An 18,668-nucleotide genomic window follows, 5' to 3' on the forward strand; every position below is an offset into this window, starting at 1 on the left:
GTCACTGCAAAAGCAAGAGGACCTGAGTCTGGGTCACCAGTGTGTGCATAGAACTCTGACTTTGTGGTATAAGACTGGAAACCTTACACTGGGTACAGGCATTGCAGGGACAGATGGGCTAGTCTGTCTAAGTCAGTCTAGACTTTCAGGGAGAGAAACTTTCTCAAAATAATGAGGTGGAGATTGATAAAGGATAGTATCAGATATTAACTTCTGGATTCAACACTTGCTTTCTTAGGTCTGTACTCACTCATATACAATATACACCAAACACACACACATACACACACACATACACACACACACACACACACACACACATCTGTTAACACAACTCACATAATATCTGACCATCCACAGTTTTCTCGACAATCCTGTCAACTGGCTAACTTGACATTCATGTCCTGCACTTTTGACAATCTCAGATATTGAAGCTAGAAAAGAAACATTCCAAATGTCTCTTCCAAATGCAGCTGTTCATGCAACTCAGATGTGGCTTATGTGATTGAAATGCACGTGAAGGGCAAGGCTTCTTGGGAATTTTTGCTTTTCCTGTAAAGAGGAACGACAATTGAGCTTCTTGACAATCATTCTGTTTCTTTCTGTACTTTCAAAGGAAGCATGGTATTTGGGCTATGATTATTTTTTGTCAACTTTTGAGAATGCAAGCAGAACACAATGCAAGAAGAAATCCTTTTGAAGAGCTCAGAACAGGAAAACCTTGAACATCCTGCTCCTGATAGTATCACTGAGCACCTAATAGTGTGTGTGTGTGTGTGTGTGTGTGTGTGTGTGTGTGTGTAGAGAGAGAGAGAAGGAAGAGAGAGAGAGAGAGAGTGAGTTTTATGTTGATAAATCTCTTACTTGCTAAATTATGACTAGTCAGATTTCCTGAGAGCTACAACTAGACAAAATAATAATATCTTCTATAGCCAAACTGATTTTATGTCCCAAAAATTTAAACTATGCTATAAGGAATAACTCCACCTGAAAGACTTTAGGTGAAATTCTGATAAAGTAAATTGTGTGTGCCTTATAATGGCAGGACACACCAGCATGGCCTCTGGCACATGTCACTAAACTGACGAATTCAAATTTGAAACAATTTCATCTCAAAACACAGAAGAGCACCCATTGGAAGTGCAGTTACGTCTCAGTCATATGTCTTCAATGCACAGTATGTGTTTAATAACAAAAATACTAGGGGAGTCCCAATCTCGCACTCCCTGCCTCCCACTCACTGCTCCCAAACCCTGTGGGAGAGAGAGTTCACTGCCGGGACAGGTGGGCACTCCTGAGGCTGCAGAGCGGAAGAGACCACCAACACTGCCCACCCCTGCCCACATCCCTGGCCCAAGAGGAAACTATATAAGGCCTCTGGGCTCCCGTGGGGGAGGGCCCAGGAGCAGCAGGTCCGCTGCATCTGAGACACCGCTGGAACCTGAAGGGACCGACCAGATAAACAGTTCTCTGCACCCAAATCCCGTGGGAGGGAGAGCTATACCTTCAGAGAGGCAGACACACCTGGGAAACCAGAAGAGACTACACTCTGCCCACATCTCTGACTCCAGAGGAAAACACCAAATGCCATCTGGAACCCTGGTGCACAGAAGCTCCCGGAAAGGGCGGCACAGATCTTCCTGGTTGCTGCCCCCGCGGAGAGCTCATAAGCAACACCCCACGAGCAAACTTGAGCCTCGGGACCGAAGGTAAGACCAACTTTTCTGTTGCAAGCGACCTGCCTGGTGAACTCAAGACACAGGCCCACAGGAACAGCTGAAGACCTGTAGATAAGAAAAACTACATGCTCGAAAGCAGAACACTCTGTTCCCATAACTGACTGAAAGAAAACAAGAAAACAGGTGTACAGCACTCCTGACACACAGGCTTATAGGACAGTCTAGCCACTGTCAGAAATAGCAGAACAAAGTAACACTAGAGATAATCTGATGGCGAGAGGCAAGCACAGGAACCCAAGCAACAGAAACCAAGACTACATGGCATCATTGGAGCCCAATATTCCCACCAAAGCAAACACTGAATAACCAAACACACCAGAAAAGCAAGATCTAGTTTCAAAATCATATTTGATCATGATGCTGGAGGACTTCAAGGAAGACATGAAGAACTCCCTTAGAGAAACACAGGAAAACATTAATAAACAAGTAGAAGCCTACAGAGAGGAATCACAAAAATCCCTGAAAGAATTCCAGGAAAACATAAATAAACAAGTAGAAGCCCATAGAGAGGAGACACAAAAATCCCTGAAAGAATATCAGGAAATCATAAATAAACAAGTAGAAGCCTATAGAGAGGAATCACAAAAATCCCTGAAAGAATTCCAGGAAAACACAATCAAACAATTGAAGAAATTAAAAATGGAAATAGAAGCAATCAAGAAAGAACACATGGAAACAACCCTGGATATAGAAAACCAAAGGAAGAGACATGGAGCCGTAGATACAAGCATCACCAACAGAATACAAGAGATAGAAGAGAGAATCTCAGGAGTAGAAGATACCATAGAAATCATCGACTCAACTGTCAAAGATAGTGTAAAGCGGAAAAAGCTACTGATCCAAAACATACAGGAAATCCAGGACTCAATGAGAAGATCAAACCTAAGGATAATAGGTATAGAAGAGAGTGAAGACTCCCAGCTCAAAGGACCAGTAAATATCTTCAAGAAAATCATAGAAGAAAACTTCCCTAACCTAAAAACAGAGATACCCATAGGCATACAAGAAGCCTACAGAACTCCAAATAGATTGGACCAGAAAAGAAACACCTCCCGACACATAACAGTCAAAACACCAAATGCACAAAATAAAGAAAGAATATTAAAAGCAGTAAGGAAAAAAGGTCAAGTAACATATAAAGGCAGACCTATCAGAATCACACCCGACTTTTCGCCAGACACTATGAATGCCAGAAGATCCTGGACAGATGTCATACACACCCTAAGAGAACAAAAATGCCAGCCCAGGTTACTGTATCCTGCAAAACTCTCAATTAACATAGATGGAGAAGCCAAGATATTCCATTACAAAACCAAATTTACACAATATCTTTCTACAAATCCAGCACTACAAAGGATAATAAATGGTAAAGCCCAACATAAGGAGGTAAGCTACACCCTAGAAAAAGCAAGAAACTAATCGTCTTGGCAACAAAACAAAGAGAAGAAAAGCACACAAACATAACCTCACATCCAAATAAGAATATAACAGGAAGCCATAATCACTACTCCTTAATATCTCTCAACATCAATGGCCTCAACTCCCCAATAAAAAGAAATAGACTAACAAACTGGATACGCAACGAGGACCCTGCATTCTGCTGCCTACAGGAAACACACCTCAGAGAAAAAGACAGACACTACCTCAGAGTGAAAGGCTGGAAAACAACTTTCCAAGCAAATGGTCGGAAAAAGCAAGCTGGAGTAGCCATTCTAATATCAAATAAAATCAATTTTCAACTAAAAGTCATCAAAAAAGATAAGGAAGGACACTTCATATTCATCAAAGGAAAAATCCACTAAGATGAACTCTCAATCCTAAATATCTATGCCCCAAATACAAGGGCACCTACATAGTAAAAGAAACCTTACTAAAGCTCAAAACACACATTGAACCTCACACAATAATAGTAGGAGATTTCAACACCCCACTCTCATCAATGGACAGATCATGGAAACAGAAATTAAACAGAGACGTAGACAGACTAAGAGAAGTCATGAACCAAATGGACTTAACAGATATTTATAGAACATTCCATCCTAAAGCAAAAGGATATACCTTCTTCTCAGCTCCTCATGGTACTTTCTCCAAAATTGACCATATAATTGGTCAAAAAACGGGCCTCAACAGGTACAGAAAGATAGAAATAATCCCGTGCATGTTATCAGACCACCACGACCAAAAGCTGGTCCTCAATAACAATAAGGGAAGAATGCCCACATATACGTGGAAATTGAACAATGTTCTACTCAACGATAACTGGGTCAAGGAAGAAATAAAGAAAGATATTAAAGACTTCTTAGAATTTAATGAAAATGAAGGTACAACATACCCAAACTTATGGGACACGATGAAAGCTGTGCTAAGAGGAAAACTCATAGCTCTGAGTACCTGCAGAAAAAAACAGGAAAGAGCATGTGTCAGTAGCTTGACAGCACACCTAAAATCTCTAGAACAAAAAGAAGCAAATACACCCAGGAGGAGTAGAAGGCAGGAAATAATCAAACTCAGAGCTGAAATCAACCAAGTAGAAACAAAAAGGACAATAGAAAGAATCAACAGAACCAAAAGTTGGTTCTTTGAGAAAATCAACAAGATAGATAAACCCTTAGCCAGACTAATGAGAGGACACAGAGAGTGTGTCCAAATTATCAAAATCAGAAATGAAAAGGGAGACATAACTACAGATTCAGAGGAAATTCAAAAAATCATCAGATCTTTCTATAGAAGCCTATATTCAACAAAACTTGAAAATCTGCAGGAAATGGACAATTTCCTAGACAGATACCAGGTACCGAAGTTAAATCAGGAACAGATAAACCAGTTAAACAACCCCATAACTCCCAAGGAAATAGAAGGAGTCATTAAAGGTCTCCCAACCAAAAAGAGCCCAGGTCCAGACAGGTTTAGTGCAGAATTCTATCAGACCTTCATAGAAGACGTCATACCAATACTATCCAAACTATTCCACAAAATTGAAACAGATGGAGCATTACCGAATTCCTTCTATGAAGCCACATTTACTCTTATACCTAAACCACACAAAGACACAACAAAGAAAGAGAACTTCAGACCAATTTCCCTTATGAATATCGACGCAAAAATACTCAATAAAATTCTGGCAAACCGAATCCAAGAGCACATCAAAACAATCATCCACCATGATCAAGTAGGCTTCATCCCAGGCATGCAGGGATGGTTTCATATACGGAAAACCATCAACGTGATCCATTATATAAACAAACTGAAAGAACAAAACCACATGATCATTTCATTAGATGGTGAGAAAACATTTGACAAAATTCAAAACCCCTTCATGATAAAAGTCCTGGAAAGAATAGGAATTCGAGGCCCATACCTAAACATAGTAAAAGCCATATACAGCAAACCAGTTGCTAACATTAAACTAAATGGAGAGAAACTTGAAGCAATCCCACTAAAATCAGGGACTAGACAAGGCTGCCCACTATCTCCCTACTTATTCAATATAGTTCTTGAAGTTCTAGCCAGAGCAATCAGACAACAAAAGGAGATCAAGGGGATACAGATTGGTAAAGAAGAAGTCAAAATATCACTATTTGCAGATGATATGATAGTATATTTAAGTGGTCCCAAAAGTTCCACCAGAGAACAACTAAAGCTGATAAACAACTTCAGCAAAGTGGCTGGGTATAAAATTAACTCAAATAAATCAGAAGCCTTCCTCTACACAAAAGAGATACAAGCCGAGAAAGAAATTAGGGAAATGACACCTTTCATAATAGACCCAAACAATATAAAGTACCTTGGTGTGACTTTAACCAAGCAAGTAAAAGATCTGTACAATAAGAACTTCAAGACTCTGAAGAAAGAAAATGAAGAAGACCTCAGAAGATGGAAAGATCTCCCATGCTCATGGATTGGCAGGATTAATATAGTAAAAATGGCCATTCTACCAAAAGCGATCTACAGATTCAATGCAATCCCCATCAAAATACCAATCCAATTCTTCAAAGAGTTAGACTGAACAATTTGCAAATTCATCTGGAATAACAAAGAACCCAGGATAGCTAAAACTATTCTCAACAATAAAAGGACTTCAGGGGGAATCACTATCCCTGAACTCAAGCAGTATTGCAGAGCAATAGTGATAAAAACTGCATGGTATTGGTACAGAGACAGACAGATCGACCAATGGAACAGAATTGAAGACCCAGAAATGAACCCACACACCTATGGTCACTTGATTTTTGACAAAGGAGCCAAAACCATCAAATGGAAAAAAGATAGCATTTTTAGCAAATGGTGCTGGTTCAACTGGAGGTCAACATGTAGATGAATGCAGATCGATCCATGCTTATCACCCTGTACAAAGCTTAAGTCCAAGTGGATCAAGGACCTCCACATCAAACCAGATACACTCAAACTAATAGAAGAAAAAGTAGGGCAGCATCTTGAACACATGGGCACTGGAAAAAATTTCCTGAACAAAACACCAATGGCTTATGCTCTAAGATTAAGAATCGACAAATGGGATCTCATAAAACTGCAAAGCTTCTGTAAGGCAAAGGACACTGTGGTTAGGACAAAACGGCAACCAACAGATTGGGAAAAGATCTTTACCAATCCTACAACAGATAGAGTGCTTATATCCAAAATATACAAAGAACTCAAGAAGTTAGACCGCAGGGAGACAAATAACCCTATTAAAAATGGGGTTCAGAGCTAAACAAAGAATTCACAGCTGAGGAATGCTGTATGGTTGAGAAACACCTAAAGAAATGTTCAACATCTTTAGTCATAAGGGAAATGCAAATCAAAACAACCCTGAGATTTCACCTCACACCAGTGAGAATGGCTAAGATCAAAAACTCAGGGGACAACAGATGCTGGCGAGGATGTGGAGAAAGAGGAACTCTCCTCCATTGTTGGTAGGATTGCAGACTGGTACAACCATTCTGGAAATCAGTCTGGAGGTTCCTCAGAAAATTGGACATTGAACTACCTGAGTATCCAGCTATACCTCTCTTGGACATATACCCACAAGATGCCCCAACATATAAAAAAGACACGTGCTCCACTATGTTCATCGCAGCCTTATTTATAATAGCCAGAAGCTGGAAAGAACCCAGATGCCCTTCAACAGAGGAATGGATACAGAAAATGTGGTACATCTACACAATTACTCAGCTATCAAAAACAATGCCTTTATGAAATTCATAGACAAGTGGTTGGAACTGGAAAATACCATCCTGAGTGAGGTAACCCAAACACAAAAAAACAAACATGGTATGCACTCATTGATAAGTGTCTATTAGCCCAAATGCTTGAATTACCCTAGATGCATAGAACACATGAAACTCAAGACGGATGATCAAAATGTGAATGCTTCACTCCTTCTTTAAAAGGGGAAAAAGAATACCCTTGGTAGGGCATAGAGAGTCAAAGATTAAAACAGAGACGGAAGGAACACCCATTCAGAGCCTGCCCCACATGTGGCCCATACATATACAGCCACCCAATTAGACAAGATGGATGAAGCAAAGTAGTGCAGGCAGACAGGAGCCGGATGTAGATCTCTCCTGAGAGACACAGCCAGAATATAGCAAATACTGAGGCGAATGCCAGCAGCAAACCACTGAACTGAGAATAGGACCCCCTGTTGAAGGAATCGGAGAAAGAACTGGAAGAGCTTGAAGGGGCTGGAGACCCCATATGTACAACAATGTCAAGCAACCAGAGCTTCCAGGGACTAAGCCACTACCCAAAGACTATACATGGACTGACCCTGGACTCTGACCTCAAAGGTAGCAATGAATATCCTAGAAAGAGCACCAGTGGAAGTGGAAGCCCTTGGTCCTGCTAAGATTGAACCCCCAGTGAACATGATTGTTGGTGGGAGGGTGGCAATGGGGGGAGGGTTGGGAGGGGAACACCCATTAGGAAGGGGAGGGGGGATGTTGGCCCGGAAACCGGGAAAGGGAATAACACTCGAAATGTAAATAAGAAATACTCAAGTTACTAATAAAAAAAAAAAAAGAAAGCCAGCCTGGACAACTTTGCAAGAATTCTTAAAATAAAACAAAACAAAACAAAACAAAAAAATATATACTAGATTTGATTTCAGAAAATGGCTCCACATGCTTCTTTTTGTGATGATGCAGAATTGAAAAGGAGTGGAGTCAACCTTGTTCAGCGGAGATTCAGGTAAACCTATTGGAGAGACTTAATACATCCTTGTGCTGCTGGGAAACCAACTCACAGCAAAGTTCCTAGTCTTCCACCTCTTACCATCTTTCTACCTCATTTGACCTATGGTCATACTTAGCTCACCTACTTGGAACACAGAAAACATGCCTAGGGACTTACCTTGTAGGAATCTACATTATCACCCAATTAGAAATAGAGTTACTATAGGTATATAACCCCCATCGTATGTGTTTACTCAAATGCAGAAGATTTTGGTACAGGAATTTTCTTCCCTTTTAATACATATTCTTCTATGTAGAGCTTTCTGTGTTAGTGAGTGCCCTATCATTCCTCACTTAACAGAAAAGAAATCCATTCATTCCTAGTCTTCCAGATATTTCGGTGAGCACAATTCCTGTTCAAATGGAGTAGCAATCCTGGACGACTAGCTGGCATGTAATTTTCCAACAAAAAAGGACTGGAAGGGTTTAACAGTATCCCAACTGCTGTTTCACCAAAGTCCAGTCAAGTGTAATCCTTAAACTAGAAGCAACCTGGAGGAGAGTGTGAAAGGTCCCTGCAGGAAAAGTTTTCTAAAGGTGTATGTTAAGGAGGAGAGAAACCTTAACCCTTTCCCAAAATATCGTCATTGAGCTTTGTTCGTATCACCATAGAGCTTAAAATTTCTTCATGTACAATAAGAGATTTCGATCATTTTACGTGGTAAGGAAAAGGCTAATGAACGCTATTAGCAATTATATCTGAGTTTACCTCTTTACTTGTTAATTTGGATATAAATGTACTTCGAAAACTGTTCCTGTCCTGTACGCTAAAATCTATATTTACCTCCTTGCTGCTGACTAGTTCTATAGTCTGAGGGTGCACAGCATCACATACTCTACCTGTTAACTTGAGATTAGTCATTAACTCAGATGTGAACTTCTCTTTAATGCCATCAAAAAGTATTTGATACACAAAGCTATAGGAATAACTGGCTCCAATTCCATGGCCTAACTGACGTACAGTAGGGTTTGCCTATAGAAAGATGTGAAGCAGATGCTGAAGAAACTGCATAGAAATGTGCTGTGGTGTATGAAAATTTTGACAGTAATCCTTCATCTCACTTCCTAGGTAAACCTTGTATCAATGCATTAATGTTTATGTTCAGTGTACCCATAATGTATCCATGGAACAACTAACATATTCCCTGAAGATAAACACTCTTTCCATTCTCTGTGACTCTTTTTCTTTTTGTTACAGTTTAAGAGAGCAACCTAGAGTGATCCTTTAAAGTTTAAATAAATCATGAATATCTTTGGGTGGATGAAGTTTTTCACTCATACTATGTGGTATGTAGTAAAACTGCATAGCTAGAAAGGTTTGATTAACCTCAGCATGAGTAGTCAAAGAAGAGAGAGAGAGAGAGAGAGAGAGAGAGAGAGAGAGAGAGAGAGAGAGAGAGAGAGAGAGAGAGAGAGAGAGAATATCTATCTTGGAGATGTTGAATGTTTTAAAATTAGTGAGTAGAAAGCAGCACTGATTCAATTTCCACAAATGTGAAGACAGAATGAAAGTTTAATACTGAGAGATTCTGAGGAAAAAAATCCTTTATGTTTCCTTGTGCTTCTTTTCATTTCTTCCTGATAATTAAGAGCACTTCCTTATAAAGCCAGTGATTGTCAGTCTGTAGTGGTTATTGTGTACTTAATAGACAATGTAAGCTTCAGAACCTCATATGCTAAGGTGTTCTGGTAACAGAGGACAGACCTCTAAATCTTCTCTATGCCTTGGTATTGTTTGATGTGTTGGCTAATTGATGGGTTTATTATTTCACTCAATGAATGACTTATCGAATATCTTCTTGGTCTTAGGGTGTGGGTAGGGAATTTAATCTTAAGGAAAAAGGCTCTCTGTATGCTTGGAGCTCATAGTGGAGTACAGTCATAGCCATTAGGAAATTCTCTCATGAATCACAGTTGTGGTGAGAGCAACAAAGAAGAAGTGCATGATGTTATATAGAGTGAAATAAGAAATCCCAGATGGTCGGAGATGGTAAGTATATTGCCCCTCAGGGCTGCTTCCTTCATCAAACTGAAGAGGATGGTAAGGGTTTTAACTAATAGAAATGGTAACAGAAAGATGCATATCCTATAGAGGTGGAGAACACAGTAGGTACAATGGACTGAGGGTCATATCATGTCTGTAGTGAGAAGAATCCTCACCCTGAAGCTGGAGACTTAAAATACAACCTCTCATCAATGATTTTAAGCACTTTTATGTTGACTGTCTTGACTGGAGTAGCAGAGTGAATACATTAAAAGTTTAAAGTGATAAGTGGTGCAGGACAGCATACATGCAACTTAATAGAATTCCTGTTCAAAGGAAACCTTTCAGGTTGTGAAGTCAGAGGATGTATGTGCCTCTCTCTCTCTCTCTCTCTCTCTCTCTCTCTCTCTCTCTCTCTCTCTCTCCCTCTCCTCTCCTCTCCTCTCCTCTCCTCTCCTCTCCTCTCCTCTCCCTCACCCCTCTGTCTCTGTCTCTTTCTCCTCTCAAAGGAAACCTTTCAGGCTGTGAAGTCAGAGGAAGTTTGTGTGTGTATGTATCTCTCTCTCTCTCTCTCTCTCTCTCTCTCTCTCCTACCCCACCCCTCTGTCTCTGTCTCTTTCTCCTCTCTGTCTCTCTGTCTCTGTCCTCTCTCCCCTCCTCTCTCTCTTTCTCTCTTCCTCTCTGTCTCTGTCTCTGTCTCTGTCTCTGTCTCTCTCTGTGTGTGTGTGTGTGTGTGTGTGTGTGTGTGTGTGTGTGTCTGTGCATGAACTTGTGCATGTGTTTCATCTGCTTAGGGTTTTTCTAGGACTCTCAAATGACAGATTTCTTAAGGTTTCCATAAACTGATGATAATGTTTTATCTCCAAACCATAGGCGCATATATGATAGTAATTTGAGAAATCCTAATCACATGACTGTGGCTCTTTCTTGGCTATCTTCATGTCCTTACTTCCTGGCTTTGCCTGGCTTTACTTGTTTGCTTACCTACACATTTTTTTCTTTTTCTTTTTTTAAAATTTATTTAATACTTAATAATAATTCTTTGGTTTCCGGGCAAACATCCCCCTCCCCCCTCCCCTTCCTTATGGGTGTTCCCCTCCCAACCCTCCCCCCATTGCCGCCCTCCCCCCAACAGTCTAGTTCACTGGGGGTTCAGTCTTAGCAGGACCCAGGGCTTCCCCTTCCACTGCTGCTCTTACTAGGATATTCATTGCTACCTATGAGGTCAGAGTCCAGGGTCAGTCCATGTATAGTCTTTAGGTAGTGGCGTAGTCCCTGGAAGCTCTGGTTGCTTGGCATTGTTGTACATATGGGGTCTCGAGCCCCTTCAAGCTCTTCCAGTTCTTTCTCTGATTCCTTCAACAGGGGGTCCTATTCTCAGTTCAGTGGTTTGCTGCTGGCATTCGCCTCTGTATTTGCTGTATTCTGGCTGTGTCTCTCAGGAGCGATCTACATCCGGCTCCTGTCGGTCTGCACTTCTTTGCTTCATCCATCTTGTCTAATTGGGTGGCTGTATATGTATGGGCCACATGTGGGGCAGGCTCTGAATGGGTGTTCCTTCAGTCTCTGTTTTAATCTTTGCATCTCTCTTCCCTGCCATTACCTACACATTTTATTGTGTTTTCTAAGTTCAAATTTTGACAAAGTGAGAAATAAAATAAATGCATATGGCTGTTCCAACCCACTCTCTTTTCACATAAGATGGAGACAAATGTCTAAACACATACATGGAGAAAGCATGGTATAAACTTAATTTTACAATCTTCTTTCCAAATTTTCTTAGTTTGTTTAAAATACAAAGTTCAGCATCTCTCTGAGATTCATGCAATCCCTCAACTATAATTCCTTACAATACCAATGAAAACCATAATATATTTTCAGCTAACAATGGCAGAGGATATCCATTACCATTCCAAAATGCAGGGAAGGGCACATTATAACAATACTGGACCAAAGCAACACTAAGGACCAGTTGGGCAAACTCCAACCTCTGCAAGTCCATGTCTAATGTCAAAATGCTCTTCCAATCTCAAACTCATTTCAGCTTTGTTGACTGCAACACACTTCTTTCTGTTTAGCTAACACTCCCTTTTAGCATCTCTCCTTGGCAGGTATCTCCCCAGCTTTAACTTCGTAGCTCCATATGATAGTTTTTTATAGCTTCACACAATGGCGTCTCTGGCCTCCATTCAGCAGCATCTCTGCAGGCCACACACCTGACCTCAGCAACTCTCCTTAGTCATAGAGGGAGATTTCTAGACTCTGAAGTCAGAATCACAAGGTGGAAACAGCCAAGTCCTCCTGCTTGCAGGGACTGAAACACGGTTCCCTTGTTCAGCTACATCTTCACCCACTTTCTATTTACATGGCTTCAGCTTGGTTGCTCTGGAGTTTGCTCTGTAGACCAGGCTGGCCTTGAACTCAGAGATCTGTACGCCTCTGTCTCCCAGGTGCTGAAATGTCAAGGTATGTACTACCTCACCTGGACCTAAGCTTTTCATTTCAGTAAGATAGAAATTTAGCTGATCTTGCCCCAAGGTCACCACTTTAAGTCCATTTAATATTTTCAAACTGATTATCTCCATTAACTCTTGAACCATACATTTTGTACTCTTCCTTTCTCTGCTTCCTTTCTCGGTTTGATACTTCTGATCAAAATTCTCTTCATAAGAGTGAATCAGAAGGCAGAGTCTATGCTCGGCTGTTTTGAGATTTTCTTTGTCGATGAAATTAATCTAAATCTCTTCACTTTAGCCTCAGACAGACTCATCAACAAGGACAAAGGGCAACCACATTCTACACCAAAAGAACAGAGGAACAATTCCTCAGCCACTTACTAAAATTCTTTTCTTTTGAAACATTTTGAGCCAGATCCCCAAGTTAAAAACCAAACCCCCCAACACCACTGCCTTCCATACCTCTACTACTATGGCCCAATAAACAGAGCTTAAGCATTTCTCTTCTTTCCCAACCCAAAGAGCACTATGAATGTTAGCCAGTGGGGAGCAAGTTTCTACACCAGTCCTCTGCGTTTTACAGTCAAGGCACATCTTTACCAATAGTGATGTCTTTACAAATCATGTCTTACACTCTATTTCTTGGTGAATAACCAACAGGAAAGACAGAAGAATTACTTTTGGTGTCTCTGGAGCCTAACTGACAAACTTCTAAGGAATCTTTCCATACCTGACACTTTAAACAATATGCACGTGTATATACTTTGTAATTAGGTTATAAGATGGTAGGTTCATGTATTAGTATTATGCTTTTCATCAACTCTTGGTTTGGTTAAACCTCTCCTTGTCCTTTCATATTTCTTTTGCTCACCCCTCACTTGTTAAATCTTTCCATAACCAGGATTTTATTTCTCTTTTTTCATATAACATTAAATTATATCTCCCCCTTTAAGATAAATCACCACTTTAGTGCAACATATGAAGCTACTTATTCAAAACTGGCATCCCAGCTATAAAGTAGCAATGAACATCGGTGAGCTAGTTTGTCTGTAGCAGGATATAGAGTGTTTTGGTTATTTGTCTAGGAATGGAATAATTGAGTTATATTGTTGTTTTGTTTCTAGCTTTAAAGGTGATTTTAACTTATATGTATGTGTATATGTTTGTGTATGGATATGTTCATGGTGCTTGTGGAGGTCTGAGGTGGTGTAACTTTTCCCTGGAACTTGATTAACATGCAGTTGCAATACTTCAGATGTGGCTACTAGAAACTAAACTCAGTCCTATACAAGAGAAATATCTGTTCTTAAACTCTGAGCTATGCATGTAACTCCTAGTTACATCTCTTTTTAGGAACCTTCACAATTACTATCACAGCAATTGCACAGGTTTGTTCTGTCATCAGTAATAAATGAAAGCACCTCTCACATTGGCTCCCTTATATATTGTCATTATATTCCTTGATATTAGTTATTCTAACTGTTGGATGGTAGAATATCAAAGTTTCTAAATTTTATTAATGCATAGCTAACAATGTAAAATTTCATGATACAGTTCTAGTCTATTTATTGATTTAATTTTATGAGATCATGTTTTTGTAATTGGGTATTTTTAATTTATATTTCAAATATTATTCCATTTCCCGGTTTCCCAGGCATAAGTCCCCTATCCCATCCCCCTCCCTTTCTTCTATAAGGTTGTTCCCCCCTCCCCAACCACTCCCTTCCCACCCTCTGAAATTCTCCTACACTGGGGAGAGGTCCAGCCTTGGCAGAACCAAGAGCTTCTCCTCTCATTGGTGCCCAACAAGGTCATCCTTTGCTATATACACAGCTGGAGCCGTGGGTCTATTCATGTGTACTCTTTGGATGGTGGTTTAGTCTCTGGGAGCTCTGGTTGGTTGGTATTGTTGCTCTTATGGGGTTGCAAGCCCCCTCAGCTCGTCCAATTCTTTCTCTAATTCCTCCAGTGGGGACCCTGTTCTCAGTTCAGTAGTTTGCTGCTAGTACTCACCTTTTTACTTGACATGCTCTGGCTGAGCGTCTCAGTAGACAGTTACATTAGGTTCCTGTCGCATACACTTCTTGATGAGCCCATGTTTGATGTGTGTGTTTGCCTGTGCATGTACATGCATGAGCTTCCACATGGCACAGTATGTATGTGGAGTTCCTAGGTCAGTTTTGGCGAGACATCTTGCTGGCCCTGTGAAGAAGCTTTTACTTTCACTGGGTTCCATTTGTCAGTTATTGACTTTATTTCTGGAGTGGCTAAATCTTGATTTCTCCAGGGTCTGTCTTTTGGTATATGGTCTACTTTTTCTTCTGGAAGTTTCTGTTTCACATTAAAATCTTTGATCTATTTAAAATTCATTAGTGTGTAGAGAGATGAATTTTGGTTTAGTTCTTCTACATTTGACACAGCCTCTCAGTTTCCCCAACATCATTTTTGAAGAAATTTTTTCTCTAGTGCAATATCTCTTCAAAATGCACACGGGTATAACAGAGTTGATTTAAATCTGCATCTTATATTCTATCCCACTAATCTTCTCCTATAGTTTCATGCCTGTGCCACACTGTTTTTATTTTATGGATCTGTGGCATAACTTCAAGCCTGGGATAGTAATACCTACTGAATTACACTTCTTGCTCACAACTGTCTTAGCCATCTAGGGGCAATTTCTTCTATATAAAGTTTAAGATATACAACTTTTAGTATCTTAAAATAGGCCTTTTGTTTTCTTATGATTGAGTTATAATTGATTGAATTGATTCATAAGAGTTTCTTTTTGTATTTATTTGGTTTTTTTTTTTTTTTAGTAAATAGTTTTTTTTTACTCTACCTGTATTTGCCAATATGTTCTTCTGCACCTTGCCTTTTGATTCTCTTAGTAGCATTTTGCAGAGAGTAGGTTTATTAATTGTGATGAAATATAATATAAATTTTCATCCTGGATAGTGCTTTTGGAGTTGTATCTGTGACTATCAAATCCAAGGTCACCTAGCTTTTCTCTCATCATTCAGGAATTTAACTTTCTTTATTTTGCATGTAAGTACATGTTCTGTTTTTAACTGACTTTTTGAAAATTAAGGTTTCAATTTTAATAAGGGTTTCCATGAAAATATCCTGTCAGCTAATCACCATGGATGTTTCTGGATCTTGTTTAAATTCTGACCAGATCTGTGTTATTGACACAGAATATTACTGTAGCTGTCAATTTGGACATAGGTATGAATGTTTAACTACTTCTGATTTCGTTGCTTTTATGAGTGGATAAGTAACTTCCATTTATATGAAATCACTAGGAGCCATGCTTCCTTCATGCTCAATTTAAGTGGTGTTTTGACTCAACTGGGAAAAAATATAGTCAATGAAATGATTGTAATGTTCATATGCTGGAATATGACATAATCGCCATCAGAGAGGCTTCATCTAGCACCTGATAGGAGCAAAGATCTACCACTAAGCATCTGGATCTGGAAATTCTGCAGAGGAGGGGAGGAAGGATTGTAGGAACCAGGTTAAGGACACCATAAGAACATAACCCACAGAAATAACTAATCAGGGCTCATAGGGCACACGGAGACTGAAGCAAGCTTTAGGAAGATTGTATTACTCTGAGCTAGGTCTGCTCCATATATACTATAGCTGTGAAGTGTGGTATTTTGGAGGGACTCCTAACAGTGTGTGTGTGTGTGTGTGTGTGTGTGTGTGTGTGTGTCTGCCTCTTTCGCCTGTTCTTGGGATCCTTTTCCTCCTACAGCCTTGATATGAAGGTTTGTTCCTTGTCTTAGTGCAGCTTGTTATGCCATGTACTGGTCATGTCCCTGCGAGATCTGCCCTTTTCTGAAGGGAAACAGAGGAGGAGGGAAAACTATTCCCAAGGTATTAAAAAATATACGTGTCTTTTCTGTTTCTTTTAATCATTTTCCTTCTCTGTTTTGGTCCTTCTGACAACAGTGTTTTCATCCTTCTTAGTCCCCGTCATTGCTATTTGGTGTCAGCCTCTACTGCAGTCTCTCTCTGTCTTTTCATTGTTTGATGTACCCAGTTGCAGGCAGATTCCCCAGCTCCAGATCTTTACCCTTAGGGACGAGCTCGAGTCTATGCATTACAATTTTCAAGGATATTTCAAAAGTATTTTTCAGTGTTCCCTTTTAACCTTAGAATAAAAACCAGAATTATTTCTCCAGTTTCTAGGTTTTGATCTGACTTACACTGGAAGAAAAAAAAGAGAGGCAAAGAAGCTTTAGTTTTAATGCATCTCTCTTAATAGTTCTGTGCTTTGCTACCATGGTGACAGGCATCAAAGAAACACTAAGAATTAATGATGTTTTCAGTGGACCTGACAAATCAATGCATTTAAGATCCCTGTAACAGCTTGATTAAATTATTGCCTTGCACAGAAATGCTTTTCTGGCATAAGTAAGTAAACCACATATAAAATTCTAAGATTATTTTTAATGGATATAATAAATGTAACATTTGCGCTGACTTTATTGGGTTATTTTAAGTCAGATCACAAAAGGGAAAAACCAAATAGATGTTTTAAATATTATTGTGCATCTTCTTCTACTTTTTGTATTTAGAAAGTTATGCTTTGAATCGGTGTGCTATAGGTTCCTGCTCAAATATATAGATATTTTCAAAGGACCTTTAATGTTGTTTCTTTGAGTTTTTAAAATTATTATTAATTTTTTACATCCTGACTGCAGTGTCCCCTCCCTTGTCTCCTCTGAGTCCCTTCCCTGCCACCTTGCTTCTGGACCTGTTCCCTACTTTTCCTCCATTTCTATTTGGAAATGGGCAGGTCTTCCATGGATATTAACCAAAAAAGGTATATCAAGTTGAAATAAGAGTAGGCACTTCCCCTGGCTTTAATGCTGAGCAAGACAAATGAGGAAAAGGGTTCCAAAAGCTGGCAAAAATATTCAGATAGAGCTTCTTCTCCCACGGTTAATAGTCCCACCAGAAGACCAAACTGCACATCTGGAACATTGCTGCGGAGGGTCTCGTCAGTCCCCTGCTAGTTTCCAGTTGTTTGTTCAGTCTTTGTGAACCCTTAGTTACCCAGATGAGTTGATTCTGTAGGTTTTCTTGTGGCATCATGACCCCTCTGGCTCTGATAACCTTCATATAACACACACACACACACACACACACACACACACACACACACACACACACACACACACACACACCCTGCTTCTGCAGGATTCCCCAGGCTCAGCCTAATGTTTGGCTATGGATCTTTCCATCTGTTTCCATCACTTGTTGGATGAAACTTCTCTGATGACAATTGGTTTAGGCACCAATCTATAAATATAGCAGAGTACCAGTAGGTATAATTTCATTGGCATTACTACTACTTCTACTACTACTACTACTACTACTATTATTATTATTATTATTATTATTATTATTATTATTATTATTATTACCAGTTGTGTTTGGTTCTATAATGGTATAAAATTTAACTGTGAGGTGATTTTTATTTGAAAAGAAGGAATTAGGCATTCAAAGTTGTTTTACTAAGTTCTGCACTGCTAATTAAAGTTTATACAATTTAATTTTAGTGACATTTGACATATTTCCTTTCTAGTGTGCATCCTGTGCAACTACTCTTGCTTTTTACTTCATCTCCCACGTGATGTTCTAGCAATACCTTCCTCATATCCCCCATGGTGTCTTTATGTAGCAGTCTTGCCCCAAACTCTGTAGACGAAAAGCATCTTCCATAGAAGACTATATTACATATTAACTTAAAATAATTTCTTATTGTGTTTGGAAAGGATACAGCTTTGCAACTAGTACTGTGTCTTAAGTCTATATCTTAGGGTTTATGACGACTCTCCTCAAAGGATTGCACAGAGGGTTCTCCATTCACTTTTGTTCATGTTGAACAATTGAATTTAAAGAAGCAATATCACTTCCAGTTGTACCCTGGCAATTGGAGAAAGTATACACAATGTTTAATCATTCCCACTCTCCTGGTAGGTTTCAGGTTGTTGAAGCCATTCATTAGTGCAAATAGTATTGTCACTTTCCCTCAGACATCTTTAACTTTTCCCTCAGCAGTTTCTATATCTTAAGAAATGTATGGAACTTTCAGGAGAGACTCCTGTATCAGCAATGACAGCAGTGTGTAAATAAAAACATGTGCAGTGAGAGAGAAGGCACAGTAGCATCAGAGCCAGTCACAACTTGCTTTGCCTCTGAGAATGAATAAGAATCCATAAAGTGCATGTAAATTTTGTAGTTT

At 39.6% G+C, this 18,668-nt stretch overlaps 1 protein-coding gene across 1 annotated transcript in view; it reads left to right on the forward strand.

Annotated features, from left to right (window-relative positions):
• Kctd8 (potassium channel tetramerization domain containing 8) overlaps positions 1-18,668 on the forward strand; it is a 240,692-nt gene that overhangs the window by 68,920 nt on the left and 153,104 nt on the right.

This window comes from Rattus norvegicus, chromosome 14, assembly GCF_021556685.1.
Source record: "Rattus norvegicus strain SHRSP/BbbUtx chromosome 14, alternate assembly SHRSP_T2T, whole genome shotgun sequence".
NCBI lineage: Eukaryota > Metazoa > Chordata > Mammalia > Rodentia > Muridae > Rattus > Rattus norvegicus.